At 58.8% G+C, this 18,543-nt stretch overlaps 1 protein-coding gene across 4 annotated transcripts in view; it reads right to left on the minus strand.

Moving 5' to 3' along the window:
- The window catches only part of TMEM51 (transmembrane protein 51), a 48,351-nt gene that overhangs the window by 13,215 nt on the left and 16,593 nt on the right, over positions 1 to 18,543 (minus strand). Inside the window, exon 1 of one of the 4 annotated variants that reach the window (XM_081308770.1) lies at positions 1,010 to 1,027. The exons of the other annotated variants lie outside the window; for them this stretch is intronic. The gene's annotated coding sequence lies outside the window, so the exon portion shown is untranslated. Of the gene's footprint in view, positions 1 to 1,009; positions 1,028 to 18,543 lie in introns of those variants that run through there. 4 annotated transcript variants of the gene reach the window in all.

Consider the following 18,543-nt stretch of genomic DNA (forward strand, 5'->3'; position numbering starts at 1 on the left):
AGACCATTTCCTGGGGCCCCCGGGACCAGGGCACCCCTGGGGGCTTCGACCACAGAACTTCGTTCTTTTACCTTCCCCGGCTAAAGGCCCGAGACCACGGTGCTGCAGTGGCCCTGTGTCTCCATGTCCCCCTCCAGGGGTGTCTGTCCTGAGCTCTTCTCCCAGGGACAGCCGTCAGTGCAGAGCAGGGGCCACCCTCAGGGCCTCCCTGCAGGGCCCGTCTCCAAACCCAGCTCCCTCCGGGGTGCTGGGGCCAGGGCTTCGGTGGGTGAGTTGGGGGACACCGTCCAGCGCCTGCCGTTGGGTGGTCAAACAGGAGCTGCCCCTGACCCGGTGCTTAGGAGCCGGGGCCTGCCCCCTCCCACCCCGCAGCTGGGACGGGCCCTCCCCTGTCACCCTCTCTGCAGAGGCCCAGGTCAGCCCAGGGATGACTCAGGCCACCGTGTGGCCCCCAAGGGCTGAGGAGCCAAGGTTTCACCCTGGCAGACGGCAGGTGCCAGCAACGGGGGGCGCCGCGGGGGCGGGTGGCTTCAGATTCTCCCAGGACACCCGCTCCCCAGGTGGTAAGCCTCCTGGGGGGGCACGCCACACCCCATGGCCTGTCACTGTGGATGTCACCTGCTCCTGGGCCGGACCCAGGGGCCTCCGTGGCCTGGGTGGCTGCCCTGTCTCTGCCACTTGTCTGTGAACACCCCAAGACCAGCTGCCCGGCGAGGCCGGCTCACCCCAAGCACAGGTCCCCCGACGGCTGCTTCTGCCTGTGCCTGAGGCAGAGGAAGACCAGGGTCACTGGGCGCTACTTCCTTAATTGATCAGAAGGGAGGCCGCCAGACCCACTTTCCCTCCTTCCCGCCTCTCAGACAGGCAGCCCTGCTCAGCTTCTTAGGCACCAGCTAGCGATTCCACAGGACAATGGATAGAAGCAGAAGTGTAGGCGTGAAGGGACATTCAGAAAGAGTTCTTACAGGGAAAGCACACATCTCCTCCCTCCCCCTTCCTCTTTCCCTACTGGCAGTAGTGTAGATGTAAGGGCAGGAACTTAAGCAGCCACGCTGGAGCATGAGGTAAAGGATGGCAGGGCAAAACAGACCAGCCCAGGTCTCTGATGATCATAGAGATGTTCTTCCAACGCTAGGCTCCTGACCTCTGGATTCCACCTACGTGAGTGAGAAATAAACATGTATCTTATTGAATCTACTTTTTTTAAAAAAAAATTGTTGTCACCTAAATGCACCCAAGGCTGGTAAATAGTAACACGGTACCGTGATCATGTATAACAGCCAAGCCAAGGACAGTGTTGAGAGATTTACCCAAGTGGGTTATTCAATGACCTAAGAACCCCAAGAGCCAGAGGGTATCGCCCCATGTTATGATGAGAAACCTGAGGTCTTGCTCTAAACCAGCAGGTCTCTATCATCTTGCCACAAAGAAAAGATAACAGTGGGCAGATGCTTAAGGTGGCCCAGGGTGCCGGCTTCCTGGAGTTCCTGCCCTTGTGCAGCCCCTCCCCTGAGTGGGGGCAGGAACTGTGGCCTCTGGTCAAGGTGACGGACGAGGTGGTCATGTCCATGGGCTCAGGTGGCATAAGAGAGGACCGACAGAGCGAAGGCCACTTGGGAGGAGACCATTTGGCAGGGACCAGGAGCAGGACGGCGAAGCCCTCGGTGCCACACTGCGAGGTGGAATCTGCCGAGAGCCACAGACCTCAGGTGAGAAGCTGGCGGAGGCTCCCGACCCCAGGGTCGCAGAGGCCGGAGGCCAGGCCCCAGAGGAAGAAGCCCGTGAGCCACCCCACTGTGGCCACAGGCAACCTTGCGAAGGGGGCGGCGGCTCCGTGGCCCTGGAGAGATCCGGGGAGGGGTGAAGGGGTGAGGCTGGATGGCAGGGGCACCTGGGATGGCTGCCGCTGTGGGGCAAAGGCTGGAGCTGCTGGGGGCTGATGCCGCCCGGAAAGGCAGGCGGGAGCCAGGTGTCCCTGGGGACTCAGGGAAAGGAGGTCAGGTGTGTGGAGGACCGGCAGGTGAGCTCCAGGATTCCGCCACAAGCTCAGTTCACGAGCTGTGCCCCGGACCTCTCAGAAGCCCAGTTTCCTCATCTGTCAAACAGCAGTAATGATTTTAAAAAATAATAATAATAGAAAATAACTGAGAAAGCAGAATACACCTGGCCCTCTGCATCCTTGGATTTTGCATCTGTGGATTCAACCAACTGCGGACCAAAAGCACTCGGGGGTTGGGGGGAATCAGCATCCGTCGTGAACACCGACAGACTTTCCTGTCTTTATTCCCTGATGACCGCGTCCAGACCCCTCACACTGCATGGCTATAGTCACCCAGAGACGACGTGAGGTCCACACGAGGATGCATGTCGGTCATGTGCAAACACCACACCATGTGCATTAGGCCTGAGCGTCCTTGGGTTTTGGCATCCACTAGGAGCCCTGGAACCCACCCCCTGCAGACAGCAAGGGCGACTGTAAACAGAAGGTGCCCATACATGGAGCGCAGGCGCCCGAGAGGACCCTGCGGCTGACCCGCCCACTAGCACTCCGTCTGTAGGAAGCAGCGCCCGGCTTCCGTCCTCCAGGGTCTCCCCACTCTCCACCCAGGACAGGGACCTGTCACTAGGCCCAGGGGTGGGCACAGGTCCCAGCCTGGCCGTCAGGGCTTCCATGCTCCTGGGCTCAGGGGTGAGCCAAGGACAGGCAGGGAGCCTGGAAGCCAGGGAGCATTTCAGCGCCTCAGTGGGTGGCTGAGGCCAGGCTGCTCTCTGCACATGCGCCTCCCTCAGGAGCAGGCCCAGGGCTGGGGGGAGACAGCTGGCTCCGAGCAGATGAGAACAGCCAGGAGCCGGGCCAGAAGAGAGTGCGTTCTGATGAGATGGCTTAAAACCTAGATCCAGCCGGGCCTGAAGCCAACCCTGCAAGTGGTCAGACTGGCTCTGATCAGAGCTGCACAAGCCCCCAGGGGCCAAGGTTCTGAAGCGATGGAGGGACTTACCTTACATACACGCTCCGTCCCCACATCTCCCGTATCCCTTTAACCCAGGAAATGTCGGAACACGGCTTCGGGAATGGTGTGGCTGGCAGGAGTGGGTGGCAGGACTGGGTGGCGGGTGCAGCTCCCAGTCGGGAGGGGCTTGTTTTAACCAGATGAAGTCCTGCTGCCCATCTCCGTGGCGCGCTGGTCCACTGTCCTCTCTCCGTCAAACACACGCACCCCCCACTTTGTGGTGACTGTCACTGCCCATTCCTGAGGTGTAAACCCCCATCATGACCACCATCAAGCTACCACGTGGTGTCCCTGAGCCCTGGGCTGGGAGCAGGGGTGCAGGGCCGGCTCTCGGGACGTGGACACACCAGCACTAGTGTGTCACCGTGTCCTCGCCTGAGTCCTGGGCCCAAGCGGAGAGAGCAGCATGTCCACCTTCCAGGTCTCTGAGGACACCACATGATTCCCACACTCAACATCTCAGGTAAGAAGCTCGGGCGTCGCTCCCAGAGCCACGTCCCCCAGGATCCTCCCCAGCAGGCTGAGGCTGGTGGCCAGCAGGAGACCTCGGGAGGAGCCGGGCTCTGCGCTCAGACCCCAGAGTTCAGAATCAGGCTCAGGACCCTCCATCTGCGTGACCTGGGCAGGTCCCTCCCGGGGTCTTGGAAGGAGGTGACGTGGGGATGTTTTATATCAGACACCAGCAGAGCTGGGCTCAGGAGGCGTGGAGGGGTCAGAGAAGGAGCTAGAACGTTCTGGGGAAGAAGGGCATGAGCGGTTCTGTGGAAATAACCCAAAGAGGATGACCCAGGAGGGAAGAGGAGAGCGTCCAGGGAAAGGAGGGGATCAGGGGAAGGCAGAGAACAGCCACCAGCTGCAAACTGAGGGCAGAGCCCCAAGCGCAAGGGGCGGGCGCACTGGAAAGAGGAGAGACAGGGAGGAGGAGGGCGGCCAGGGGAGCGGGGCGGGCAGCTTGACCGCAGTGAGTAACCAGCACCGCCCGCGCCAGCCAGGCAGTCACCTGGCACAAACCAAGGGCCCGACCAAGCCCACCTTCCAAGCACCTTCCCGCCCGGTCTGGAAGTGCCGCTTCCTCCGTCCCTGGCTCCCAGGCCGTGGGCAGCCACTGAGCGCGGTGGCCAAGCAGTCATCCATTCATTCTGCAAACACTTCCCGAGCTCCCGCTGTCCCGGCCAGGTCTGGAGCTAGAGAGAGCAGTGGGCAGAAAGGGCAGGGCTCACAGCCCCGAGGGCTCTGTTCTGCCTGACAGCGTGGCACGTGACCCAGGGAGTCACCATGTGGACACGGGAGACGTGGACTGGTGGACAGAGGCGGAGCCACTCAACTCCACTGGGTGACATGTGACCCTTACACCTGGGGGCTGTCCTGGTGGCCACTGGGAACCGGCTTTACCCAGGAGCTGCCCTGTCCAGTAAGGCAGCTGCCAGCTCCCGAGCACTTGAACATGCCCCTCAGCACCGCGGGCAAGACACAGGCCAGGACGCCCAGGCTTCTGGGGACGAAAAGGATCTCTCATCAATATTTTCATTTTAATTTCATGTCAAAATGATGCATTTGGGAAAGAATGAATTAAATAAAATAGTTTAATGTTGCCTGTTTCTTTGGCTTTTATTTTTAAAAGATGAACATATTGGGACATTGAAAATACTATTTAGGGCTCACGTTCTACTCCTACTGGATGGTGCTGCCGTAGACCGGCCCCCCTCCCCAGGGTGGGATCTCATCTTTCTTTGCTGTTCTCTCTAGGGCTAGAACAGACCTGGCACATGCAGCAGGAGCTTAATAAATGCATGCTGAGTGGATAAAGGGCATGGCAGTTACCAACGGTCAACCATGGCCCAGAGATTAAACGGGAAATTCCAGAAGCCAACAGCGTGCCAGTTTTAAGATGCACTGTTCTGAGTGGCATGGGAATCCCAGGGTCCCGCTCCTTCCTCCCGGGAGGAGAATCACCCCCTCACCAAGCTTCCCTCGTCCTGCACACCAGCTACCCCTTGGTCACTGCCATCTCGGGTATCAGATCCACTGTGGTCAGTGTCACAGTGCCTGGTTCAAGTGACCCTCATTGTTCTTAACAGAGGCCCCCCAAAAGCAAGAGCAGAGATGCGGGGGATTTTATTACAGGGTTTTGTTACAATTGCTCTGTTCTAGTCATTTCTTATTGTGTCTAATTTCTAAATTAAACTCATCATGTGTACCTGTGTAGGAAAATCACAGTATGTAGTACTGGGGCTTAGTAGTCTCTGCACCCACAGGCGTCTTGGGGTGCACCGCCCACATGCCCTGGGGACGGTCCTGGCCTCCTTGACTGCAGAGCAGGCTGCCCACTTCCTAGGCTGCTCCTGAGGGACAGGCGTGGCTCAGGACAGCACACATTGTCATTGTTTGCTGTGGGAGGCAGCGGAGGCTGGTGACTCCACCCGAGGGCTGCTGCTGCGGTCCCAGGTGAGTGAACTATAAGTCAGGCGTCAGCCCAGGCCTCGAGCAGCTGCTGAGAGGCTTGTCCCTCAAGAGCAGCACCGGCCCAGGTCGACCAGCTGCCGGAACCACAGCCAGGGTCCCCAGTAAGTCAGGTAGCGATGGCGTGGACAGAGGCCTGGAGCTGGGGTGAGCATGATCAAGGATGGTGAGGAGGTCCGCTCTGGGGGCACCTATGATGGTCCCAACTTAAAGAAATGACTGCTGAAGCACGTGTCTGTATGTCTGATGTGCTACATAGAAACATGGAGGCCGGCAGGAGGAAAGGTCTCCAGGGTCAGATGAGATGCTCCGACAGCGACTGTCCATCAATGAGTGTCCATATGGAGACCTTCCCTGAGAAGGGCCGTGGTGGCTTCCTGTGGCTGCTTAGTGGCTTAAAGCAACCTGGATTTACTCTTAGCCTCCTGGAGGCCGGAAGGCTACAGCCCAGGAGGGGCAGGGTGCGTTCCTTCTGAGGCTCGGGAGAGAAACCCCTTGCTTGCCTCTCTCTCCCTGCTTCCTGAGGCCGCCTCGCCTGCATCGCAGCCCCTTCTCCATCTTTGAAGCGCAGCCCACTGATGTCTGCTTCCGTCGTCCCACCGGCTTCTTGAATCCGGCCTGCCTGCTCCCTCTTATAAGGGCTCTGGGGACCACGTCATGCCCACCTGGATAACCTGGGAGAGGCCCCTCATCTCAAGATCTCTGGTGAATTCCCACCTGCAAAGCACTGCTAGGAGCCACAAACAAATAATATGATGCATGGCACCTTTGGTTGTAAAGCTACGCCAGCTAGCCACTGAGATGATTATGTTAAGATTTACATTCATATGGAAATTGGACTCCTGCTGTTCACCTTGGCCTGCTACAGGACTCACGTTACGGGACTCCTGGAGAGTTCCCATTGGTTGGGGAAGGATAGTAGGAGGGAATTCCGGGGGAGGTCCAGGCAGCCCCCCCCTTCCGTTCCGGGCCTGGCGGTTCTGGTAGGCGCGCGTGGGTGGACCGATTCTGGCTTGCCGGCGCCTACGGAGTATTGGCGGCTTTTTCAAAAATAAAGTTTTGTTCCTGCTTGAGTGGCTTGTGATTCTGTGCCCAGCCAAGACTGCGACAAAGCACTTTCACCATGTAACCTTGGTATTGCCAAGATTAGGATTAGGGTTAGGATGGGGTTAGGGTGTAAGCCTTAGGCAGGTGGAGAGGGGTGTGGTCCAGTCTGCCAAAATGGCTCTGCCAAAATCTGTGCCCCGTCAGGGATTCATTGTCTCTCCACTGGACTGTTCCCCGGGGTCAGCATCCCTGCTCCGGTATCTAATGGCATTGTCCCTGGAGATTCAGGGGTACCTGGGTGTAGACAGCGGGTGTCAGATTACAAACTAGGGGTGCACACGTTTTACAAGAGCCTCTTGTCTTCCAAGCATGACAGGAGCAGCTAACTTGCTCTGAATGTCACTCCCCGCCTGGGGGACCTCACTTAGCCTCCACGAACAGCCAGCCACTATCACCACCCCATATGACACAGGGACTCAGAGTGGTTCCTTAACTTGCCAGAGTCTCTGGTTAATAAGTAGCAGGGTGAGGCTGGAATCCGAGTCCAGAGTCCACCCTCTCAGCCCTCTAGTGCGGCCGCTGCCCCGCCCCCAGGCCAGGCTTTTCAAGCAGGTGTTGAGGCCCGGGTGCGGCTCAGTGGCAGAGAGCTTGCCAAGCAAACCTGACGTCCTGGGTTCCAACCCCAGCACCAAAGTGGGAAAAAAGAAAACAAAAAGTAGTTTTCTTTCCACCTTCTACCTCGGCTTCCATGAACAAAGCTCTCCTTTGGCTGCTGTCAGAAGCAGAGGTTCCCTGGCAGGAGGAAGATGGGGGGGGGGGGGGGTTGGTCCAGAACTTGCAGAGGTGAAGACAAAGGCCAGTGTCTGAGTCACCCTCCTTAGGAGTCAAGGTCAAAGCCCAAGGTTGACCCTGGCCTCTCTGCCCGCCCAGCTCATCCCCACCCACCTGGGGCCCTGGGGCCCCCTGGGCCTTTCCTGGCAAGGGATCTGTACTCTCTGAGCTGGCTCGGCTCGGAATCAGGGTGCGATGAGCCCACAGGCTCAGTCCCCGGTCTGCACTTAGGAACTGTAACTCCAAACCTTTTGGCATCAAGTGGAAATACTGAAGCAAAGGTGGCCAGAGGGTTGGAGACTACAGGGGACAGGGCTGCTTCCTGAGCAGAGAGAAGCTTCCAGCATGCTCAGCCACACAACGATGGTAAAATACCGCTGCTACTTCCTGAGTGTTCCCATCAGCTGGGTAGAGATGGTGCTGCCTGGGAGGGTGGGCCCTGGGGTGGGGGCAGGGGCAAAGCTGCTGTGCCCTGCCTGCAGTCTCCCTCCAGTCAACAATCTCCGGGGTGCACACGACCCGCTGGCTGTAATCCGAGTATAGAGGACCCAGAGGTGCACATCTCAGACAAATCAGCACCAATACCCTATGGTACTCAGTACCAGTGCCCTATGTACTCAGCACCAGTGCCCTATGTGCTCAGCGCCAGTGCCCTATGGTACTCAGCGCCAGTGCCCTATGTACTCAGCGCCAGTGCCCTATGGTACTCAGCGCCAGTGCCCTATGTACTCAGCGCCAGTGCCCTATGGTACTCAGCGCCAGTGCCCTATGTACTCAGCGCCAGTGCCCTATGTACTCAGCGCCAGTGCCCTATGGTACTCAGCGCCAGGCCCTATGGTACTCAGCGCCAGGCCCTATGGTACTCAGCGCCAGTGCCCTATGTACTCAGCGCCAGTGCCCTATGTACTCAGCGCCAGTGCCCTATGGTACTCAGCGCCAGTGCCCTATGTACTCAGCGCCAGGCCCTATGGTACTCAGCACCAGTGCCCTATGTACTCAGCACCAGTGCCCTATGTACTCAGCGCCAGGCCCTATGGTACTCAGCGCCAGTGCCCTATGTACTCAGCGCCAGTGCCCTATGTACTCAGCGCCAGGCCCTATGGTACTCAGCGCCAGTGCCCTATGTACTCAGCACCAGTGCCCTATGTACTCAGCGCCAGTGCCCTATGTACTCAGCGCCAGTGCCCTATGGTACTCAGCGCCAGTGCCCTATGTACTCAGCGCCAGGCCCTATGGTACTCAGCACCAGTGCCCTATGTACTCAGCACCAGTGCCCTATGTACTCAGCGCCAGGCCCTATGGTACTCAGCGCCAGTGCCCTATGTACTCAGCGCCAGTGCCCTATGTACTCAGCGCCAGTGCCCTATGTACTCAGCACCAGTGCCCTATGTACTCAGCGCCAGTGCCCTATGTACTCAGCGCCAGTGCCCTATGTACTCAGCGCCAGGCCCTATGGTACTCAGCACCAGTGCCCTATGTACTCAGCGCCAGTGCCCTATGTACTCAGCACCAGTGCCCTATGTACTCAGCGCCAGGCCCTATGTACTCAGCGCCAGTGCCCTATGGTACTCAGCGCCAGTGCCCTATGTACTCAGCACCAGTGCCCTATGTACTCAGCGCCAGGCCCTATGGTACTCAGCGCCAGTGCCCTATGTACTCAGCGCCAGTGCCCTATGTACTCAGCGCCAGGCCCTATGGTACTCAGCGCCAGTGCCCTATGTACTCAGCGCCAGTGCCCTATGTACTCAGCGCCAGGCCCTATGTACTCAGCGCCAGGCCCTATGGTACTCAGCGCCAGAACCCCCTTTCTTTATAAATTCCAGTATCAAATAGTAAAAATCTTAAACAAGTATAGGGGATGCCTCTTGTTTCCAGGCCAAATAGGTCTCTGCTGTGTCTCCAGAGAGCTAAGCCTGTTGCACCAGTGCCTGGCTCCTGGAGAGGGTCACTGGAAGCCCCAGGGGACAGCCACACTGGGCTGGGGGAATCAGGCTGCCTCCAGGAGCGCCCCCTTTCTGGTTGTAAATGAGGGCGTGGCCACTATCGGCCAATCGGAACGTCCTATATCCCAGTGCCCACCAATCCAGGCCTCCTGTTTCCCAGGGGCGTGCCCACAGAACCTGAGTCCTGGCTGCGGAGAATCCCCGCTGGGGAGAATCGGGGCTTGCGACCCTGCTGGGCCAGCGGGAAGGACAAGGACAGACCTGGAGCTGCTGGGGCCTCTCTGTCGTCGCAAGAGGCGGCCCTAGGAAGAAGCCCAGGTGTAGGCAAGGAATGCTGCGCGGAGGGCGGGGGGCTGCAGGGGACACCTGTGAGCCCAGGAATCCCCGGACCCACCAGCATTTCCTGTGACTGAACCCACACACCCTCTCTTCATACTGAAAGTATTTAAATAAAACAGCGACAGTAGAACAAGACCTTAACTAACGGGCTCCTGCAGTCTCTGGACTTGCGCATCCAGGCCATGGGGGCCACCGAAGGGGGAGTTCTGGAAGCAGGGCAGAGTCAAGGCCCCAATTCCAGGGCCGTGGGGTCTTTTTCCGTGACCACGATATTCTGAGGATGACCGTTAAGGCCACTCAACAAGACAGCCTGCAGCCCTTGTGGTGACTGAGGAAGGACATTATTTGGGACCGAGAGTTGGTTAATCTCTCCTAGAGCCACTGCCCTAGAACACACCATCCCAGGGACATGGAATGGGGATGTCCCTGGGCAGCCCTGTTCTGAAAATGGTATTGCCAAGGTTAGACTGGGGGCTGGGGCTGGGGCTGGGGCTGGGGCTCGGTGGTGGAGCGCTTGCCTGGCAGGCATGAGCTTCCCTGGCTGCCGTCCCCAGCACTGCCATTAAAAAAGAAAAAAAAAAAAAAGCCAGGCGCTCCCCGTAATCCCAACAAGTGAGAAGTGAGGCAGGAGGATCCCAAGTTCAGAGCAGCCTGGAGAGCAAAGTTATCTACAACAGAGAGAGGAGAAAAGGAGGTGAGTCTGGAAGGCCTGTTGGAGCAGGCAGACCCCAGGGGGAGGGTGCGGGGGGGGGGACACTGTGGGAAGGGGGGGTGAGCTGGCTCTGGGCCGGAGCCCCAGGGCTGCCTCTCTGGTCAGGGAGTCTGGATTCTTTGGTCTGCAAGGCTGTTGCAGGGCGCGTCCAGCATGAGGTTTGTTCACCAGCCACCAGCCACCAGCCAGAGTCCCACAGGCCTGGCTGGGCCACATGGGGCCTGGGGGCGGCCACACTCCAGGCTGCTCCTCCGCAGCCCCTGCGCCCACTGCAGTCTGCACTGCTCCTGGGGGTCTCTCCTAAGAGGCCACCATCTTTGGTCAAGATCCCTCCTGGGCTCCCTGTTGCCTCCAAGATAAAGCCCTGCTCCAAGGCCCTCCAGGGTCCTAGTGTCCACTCTACTCCTCAGGGAGGGCTGACCGCCATGCACGGCCTCATCTAAATCTCCCCAGCCATTTACAGAGCCCCGCTCTACTGCTGAGCTCTGGAGGTACTGAGCAGCAGGACCAGTCACATGTCCACAACTGGGACATGCAAAAATGTCTCTAGCCATTGACTAATGTCCCCTGGGAAGGCAGGATCACCTCTGGTTCAAAACGACTACTCTATACTATTGGTTTAAAAAAAAAAAAATGAAAAGGAGCACTGTCCTAATCTATATAAGATGACTGAGGCCAGCCACCTGGCAGGTGTGGTCTCAAATCCACCTGATTCCTGTCTCGTTGCTGCCTCTGCCCAAGCCATCACCCTGGTTTCTGACCTGGCTCTCGTTGCTGCCCTTGCCCCGTGGGTCTTCTCCACTAAGAGCAGAGAATGAGCTTCGAGACGCGTTCTTCAGCCAGGTCGATCCCCCCTGTGTTTCCAACTACCCGAGAGTAAATCCTAAGCCCCGTCCTGCCTTCAGGGTGCCCTGCCATCTGCCCCCGGCTCTGTCCTCGGACAGCTCCTGGGCAGCCCGTACAGATGCTCTGGGCCCCTGCGGGCCGGGAGCCTGCAGCCCACAGGCGAGCATGCACCTGTGAGCTGCTCCGGCTGCCACTGTCACCGGCTCCTGCTCAGCTGTCATTTCAAATGTCCCCTCCACCTCTAGGCTTCCAAACAGAACCTGCAAGTCGTAATCCCTGTCGCTCTGGGTCTTCACCCCCTCCTGGCTCTCCTTGCAGCGTCTTATCTGCTGCCTCTCTCTCCACCGCCCACACCCCAGGCACCAGCCCTGTGGAGACAGGGACAGGGCAGACGGTGCCAGGCACAGAGACATGCTCAGCAAACACCATGGCAATCATCACGGGCCACCCACACGCTGGCCTTACTCTGAGGCCCTCAGTTTTCTTTATGGGAATTGGCGTGTTTATTCTTGCCACGGCGAGACGTGACAGGTACCATGTGTGATAAGAGCCATCTCATGCAGTGACCGCAGGTTTCCTGGCTGGTAACAGGCCGAGGAGGGCCCCCTGGGCCAGCAGAGGCCTGATCCTGCTCCTGTGACCACACCTGGGGTCTCTGCCCAGCACCGGGACATACAGGTAAATACAGCAGCCCATTCCACAGGTCCCAAGCGAGAGCTTCACAAGGGAGGGGCTCTGCTCGGGCCAGTATCCAGCCCCTCCTGTGCTTTTTCTGGTAAACAAGGGCCGGGTGGTTCCCCAGGGCTGTAGATATAACCCCTGTACCCCGTCCTCAGGGAGGACACGGGAGCTCTCAGGTGAAGAAGCAGGTGACGTTTCTGCACCCCCCCACCTGCTGTCAGGCTGGCACACCCTCACCCCTAGGAGCCGCCAGGTAAGTTACCTCTCATCTTCCCAGAGTTCTTCTTCTCTGGCCCTCCCTTTCAGTCCTCTCCCTCACACCAAGCTGCCTTAGGTAGTCACCTCCCTGGATTTAATCCTCAGGACAATCTTTTACATATGGAACACAGGGTCCCAATTTTGCAAAATGAAGTATCCGAAGCTCAGAGAGGTGAAGTCATTTGCCCGAGGTCACACAGCCAGTCCGCAGTTGGCCCAGAGTTGAGCTCAGAGTGGTCCTGTTATATGGATGACCCTGTGCACTAAAGCTGTAGGCCGTGGACCGGGCACTGTTGCCCAGACCTTGACAGCTTCATCTTGCCACAGTGCCCCAGGGTGGGTGCCATGACCGCGCCCATTCTACAGAGAAGGAAATGGGGCCCAGAGAGGCCGAGCCACACTTCCCCAAGGTCACGTGGCCCAGCAGAGAGCAGGGGTTGGTGCAGAGGGCCCTTCTGCCCTGCGCTGCCATCCTGCTTCCCGTTTATCGTGGTCACTTATTCTAACATACAAACCGGTCGCTGTGGGGCTTCCTGCAGGTGGCTGGGCGACCCGGATGGAGGATTTACCTTATATTTTGGTTTTCAACCCAAAGGAAACAGAGCAGTTGAGAAACCCACACTGTGGTTCCCAAGAGGCAGGCAAGATAATAAACAAGGAAATAAGACACAGAAAATAAACAAATGAAAGGGGCGCCTGTGCCCTGAGCCCAGGGTGGTCCAGCCGAGCCCAGGGTGGTCCAGCCGGGCAGCGGGGTGGGCAGCTCATTCAAACCCGAGAGTCCCTGCTGGGCCCCAACCTCAGGAGCTAATGCCCCAGGGCAGGCCTTGAGGTTTTCAAATGAGAGACTCCGCAGAAGGCTTCCTATTAGACCCGGGGTTCCCAGGGCACAGTTCCTAAAGGCTTAGCTACACACCTGTGGCCCCAGCCTGCAGAATGTGGTCCTGAGGTCACCTCCCCAGGCAGGAAAACACTTCCCACCCTACTGCAGCCCCGAGCCCCTCCCACAACAGCAGTGTGTGACCTGCAGAGGACAGCAGATGGCAGCGCCAGGTGTTTGGGCTTCCGGTGGCCTTGTACCTACAGACCCAGTTAATCCCCACAATGGCCTTTGAAACGGCACCAGCACCCCCGGCTTGCAGAGCGGGAGACGGAGGCTCAGGGCAGCCAGGACCTGGCCCCAGGCCCTTTGGCGGGGCGGGTAGGATTTGGAACCAATTCTGCAGCCAGTGCTCAGCCTCCCTGGAGAAGGGCAGGCGCTCTCCACCAGCCAGGGCTTCCCGCTCCAGGTCACCCGGGCCATCGGTACCAGTCCCCACCCACAAAGCCAAGGGCTGCAGGGGCAGCAAGCAGGTCATGGGCCCACTAGACCCAGCCTCAATCCCAGCGAGGACGTCTCTGAGCCTCGGATTTTGCTCTGAAAGTGAGGATATGGCGGGGCTTCACCCACAGGGTATGATACAGATTAAATTAGCTAATACGGGTTGGACATCCCTAATCCAAAATCCAAATGCTCTACGATCCAAAGGTTTCTGAGCACCAACATGAGACCACAAGTGGAAAATTCCATGACCTCAAGGGACAGATCGAAATCAAATGGATCTCCACTAAGAATATCATGAAAAAATTACCTTCAGGCTAGCTATGTGTATAAGGTGTATACGAAACATAGATAGGTTTTGTGTCTACATTTGGGCTATGTACAGACAAACATTGCAAAATCCCAAACCTTCTGGTCCCAAGCATTTCGGATAAGGTAGACTCTACCTGTAATAACAATAAGCAATGTTTACTCAACGCTTCCATGCTTAAGGTTCTGTGAAGGAAGAAATATTGCCATGTTCATTCTACAGATGAAGAGTCCAGTTTCAGAGAGGTTAAGTAACTTACATAAAAATGCACAGCTAGTTGTAGAGATGTGGGAGACTGTGAGCGCCTATGAACCCCCATAATGCATCCTGTCTTAAAAGATGCACACAGGACAGCCAACATGGTGCCTGCAGCATAACAGCCCCTCTACTCGGTGCCGGTGGTTATTCTCTGGATGGCAACCAGGGAGACAGGACCCAGAGCGGGCCTGTCTAGTCCTGCTTGGAGCCCGGCGCCTGGAGGACGTCTGCGCCCTGCAAGGCATTACTGCCCCCTTTCCCAGCTCGGCAGGCCCTGTGATGCCTGGCCCACGGCCAGGACTTGCCAGCAACTGAGAAGGCTTTGTCTGTGGCTTAGGGCTGGTCTCCTCCATGGTCAGGAGACAGCCCTGGGGCCGGACTTTGGCACTAATCGGGTTTATGTTTAAAAATGGGCTCCCAATAAGTGTTCAGCATCTGTCTTCAAAGACTCAACTGTCCAGAGGGGGGCCATTAGAACCTGGTGACGTCCATCCAGGCTGGGTCTCCAGCTGTCTGCATGGCCTGTGGAAAGTGCAGATGTGACTCGGGAGGCTGAGGCAGGAGGATTGCAAGTTTGAGGCTAACCTCAGCATCTTAGCAAGGACAGCAGCAACTTGGTGAGACCCTGTCTCAAAAAGTACACAGGGCTGGGGGTGTGGCTCAGTGGCCAAGCACCCCTGGGTTCAATCCCTGGTTCAGAAAGAGAGAGAGAGAAAATGCAGATGTCTGAGACCCCATCCGAGGCCAGCTGACCGTGAGCTGGCCTTTTGGTTGACTTTAGACGTAACTTAGATGTAACAGGAGGCACAGACCTTGGAGCACAATTGTATGAGCTCTGACAACCTCCCGTGTCTGAGCAGCCACCGCCCAAAATCCCCTGTGTGGGCCTCCTCCCTCCCACTCTGTGGCCCCCTGCTTTTGGTCACCAGCCTCGCGGCACTGGAAGTGTCTCAGAACAGAACTCCTAAGCCACCCTGCCACGGCTCACCCACGGTGCAGCCTGTGTCACAGTCCTCCACCTTCACCTGGCCGAGTGGCAGTGGACGTGCGGGTTTCTCACAGCCTGTCCACCTGACCCACCGACGGTCACCTGCGCTGTCTCCTCCTCCTGGCTGCTCTGGAGGAAGCCGCGGTGCGGCCAGAGGTCTGCCTTTCTCTGTAAATACCCCGGGGAGCGGCTGCGGTCACCGGGGGACACAGTCACCCTCTGTGCAGGGGCAACAGCTGCTCAGGTACTGAGAAGCCCCTGGAGGGGCCGGGCCACGGAGGACTCCGCCATCCTAACAGTGACCCTTGAGTGGCTCCACATTTCCATTCGCGTTTTCCTCTGAGAGTCCAACAGATTCTGAGCGGTTTGTTCTGAGGGACACAAGCTGTGCATGCCAGGGCTGGGGCCCGTGGTCACCGTGCAAGGACGATCCCTGCGGCCCAGGCTCTCCCGGGGTTTCCCACCTCCCCTCCCCACAGTCCAGGGAGGCTTCAGTCCGTCCTCCAAACCCCTCCAGGGGATCCATGCGGTCAAGGAGGCCGGGGAGCAAGCCCGCTAAAGGTGACAGAGAGCCGGCTGTTTCCGGAGGCTTCGCCTTTCCGGTCCTCGGTCTCCTCATCTGTAAGATGGGTGCCTTTCTGCTACGGTGCACATGCCTGGCGTACTGAGGGCTGGCGGGGCGGTGCATGGGCTCAGGAAGCACAGGAGCTGTCACTTGAGCCCCCGCTGCCGTCTCAGGACCCCTGCATCCCCTCACTTGCGAGGGGCAGGGTGGGTTTGGGATCTAGGTGGGGTCTGGGGCGGGCCTCTTCAGGTCCTGAGCCTCACCAGGCCTCGGAACCTGGCCCCAGGTGTGGACGCCCCAGGTGTGGACGCAGGAGGAGCCGGGGTGTCCCTGAGCAGAGGATGCAGAGACAGGTGTGTGGGAGGAGGAGGGGGTGAGGCCACGGCTGGAGCCCAGCAGCAGGGCCAGGGACGGGGAACGGGGGCTGGTTTACTCTGATGCTGGCCTCCTCTCAGCCCTGCCCTGGGACTTGCCCCCACCCCACCCACCAGCAAGGCCCCAGGCAGGCCAAGAAGGTCTGCAGCCCTCACTGGCCCATGGTCAGCTCGGCACAGTCCTAAGACCCTCTGCAAGGGGCACTCTAGGTGGGGGCTGAGGGTCCTGCCTCCACAGTTGGGGGCCCTGCTTTGACTCCAGCTGTGTCCCTCCATCCTGTGGGTGAACCTGAGCCCGGCCTTCAGCTGGGCTGTGACAGGGGGACCGAGGAGTACTGTCTCCGGAAGCCCAGCAGGTGGCGCACTTGGAGTCCCAGGTACTCAGGAGGCTGAGGCAGGAGGATCTTGTGAGCCCAGGAGACAGAGGCCAGCCTGGGGCAGCAGACAAGACCCTGCCTCAAGACAGAAAAAGAAAAGAAGGAGAAAAGAAGGAAGGAGGAAAGGAGGAAGGAGAAAAGAAGGAAGGAGGAAAGGAGGAAGGAGAAAAGAAGGAAGGAGGAAAGGAGGAAGGAGGAAAGGAGGGAGGGAGGGAGGGAGGCTCTTCCTGCTGGAGTCCAGAGGCGCCACCAGCCCGGGTGGCAGAGTGGCCCCGTGGGCTGGGCAGGTTATTGGCGGCAGCCCTGGGCCTTACCAGAGGTCGGTGGGAAACAGCGACAGGGCTCGGGGACAGAGAACGCGGCTCTCAGGCATCTTCACCGCCTCTCTCGGGCAGCAGCGTGCTGGCCCTCAGCTCCTAGGGGACCTCCAGGGTGCTCCCAGGGGACTGTTCCCTAGCTCCCTCCTGAAGCCAGGCGGCTCGGCTCTGCCACCAGGGTCTGTAATGAGGGGACCACGGTGGACCCCAACTTGGCGCACAGCCCACATGAGCAGGTGACCTGGCCTCTAGGAAGTCTAGAAAGTGTCCCCGTAAACACGATGGAGTCCTACCGTCTCCTGGGGGCCTGCGTCCCTCCCCTTGTCAGAGACGCCAGGCCCACGTGTCCAGGTCCTTGTCAAACAGTGCAACACCCAGCTGGTGTCCAGGGCCTGGGGTGCTGGTGACACCTGCCTGCCCCTCTCTCGGGGTGGCTGGACTTTGCTCCTGAGTGGAGGGAGGGTCCCGGGAGGTCAAGGGGGATTCCGTGTCCCGGGTGGGGGTAAAGGACGGCAGATCTGCCTGGGCACAGGGGCCTGCTCTGCCTGCTCTGTCCAGTCAAGGGCACTCAGATACCAGGGGCGTCTCCACAAGTGGGCTCACCACCTGGGGTGTACTTCGGGCCAGGACGCGGGAGTGGCTGTCCCAGGGGCAGGGGTGATACAGAGCTTCAAAGTAAACCCTGCTGAATGAATGTCACAATGTCACTATGAAACCCCTTGTTTCGTCCAGTTAATTAGGTGCCAATAATTGTAACAAAACAAAAAGGGAAGCAGATCACTGGTTGCTGGGCGGGAGTGCGGGAGGGGGAGGGGAGTGACTGCCCGTGGCAGGTCACTGGGGGTGACGCCAGCGGTCGAGTTGACAAGGCGAGGTTTGCGCAGCTCCACCAACATGCAAACGGCCGTCAAATTTTATACTCAGAAAACCCCAAGCACCACAGTAAACCCAGCTCAGATTCAGTCTTCGCTTCAGGAGCCGAGATTCTCAGCAACGCCTGAACGACACGGTCTCCCCAAAAACTCTGCTGGGGCCCAAATGCTCAACAGTCCCTCGCACGGGCTCAGCCGGTCAGTGACTCCTGTGGTGACCGTTGAGTCTTAACAACGCCCGCCTGAGCGTCCAGCCGCAGCCCTTGGTGACCACCGTGCCCTGGGGGACAGAGTTCCGAGCAGGCCCAGTCCGTAGTGGCCTGGCGACACCTCAGCCATGGCTGGGAACCCTTCGGGGACTTTCCAATCCCTGCGGCCTCCGGGGTCCTCTCACTGAGCATCGAAACACACCTGGGAGACCGCGACCGACAGAGACGAAACCCTAACCCCGAGCCCCTGGCCGGCCCTTTTCTGGGTTGTTAACGTCGGCGGCGGCAGCAGGACGGAGCCGTGGGCAGAGACGGGGGTTGAACTGGAAAGTTCAAAGTCAAGTTCACACGGGAACGGGTTCCTTTCACTTCACTTTGTCATCAGTGCCCCAAATGTCTTGTCCCCTAGAGGATGGGGCGTGGAGTTGTGATTGCCACTAGAGTCAAATGGGCTGGGAATGTCATTGTCCCCAGCGTCCCTTACCCTGTGGCGGGGCGTGGGGACACCTTCACCCACATTGGGGGGGGGGATCCTCCAGGTCCTGGCAGGGATGAGTGGAACCAGGAAGGACCCGGGGGCCATTCCATGTGAGCCCCTGGCTTGCAGATAAAGCCGGGACCTCTGGGGGGAGAGGCATTTTACCGTCATGTGGGGTCACAGGCCGGGGGAGGGGGAGGGGGCTGGGGACACCTGCTCACCACCATCAGGGCCAGCATTCTCCTCACCCTGGGAGAGAGGCCCAGGAAGGCGGGGCCCTCAGGGACTCTGCCCAAGGTCATGGGCAGCGGGGACTGAGCTGGGGACTGACCTGGACCTCTGGGGC

The sequence above is a fragment of the Spermophilus citellus genome (assembly GCF_964194105.1).
Source record: "Spermophilus citellus genome assembly, chromosome: 9".
NCBI lineage: Eukaryota > Metazoa > Chordata > Mammalia > Rodentia > Sciuridae > Spermophilus > Spermophilus citellus.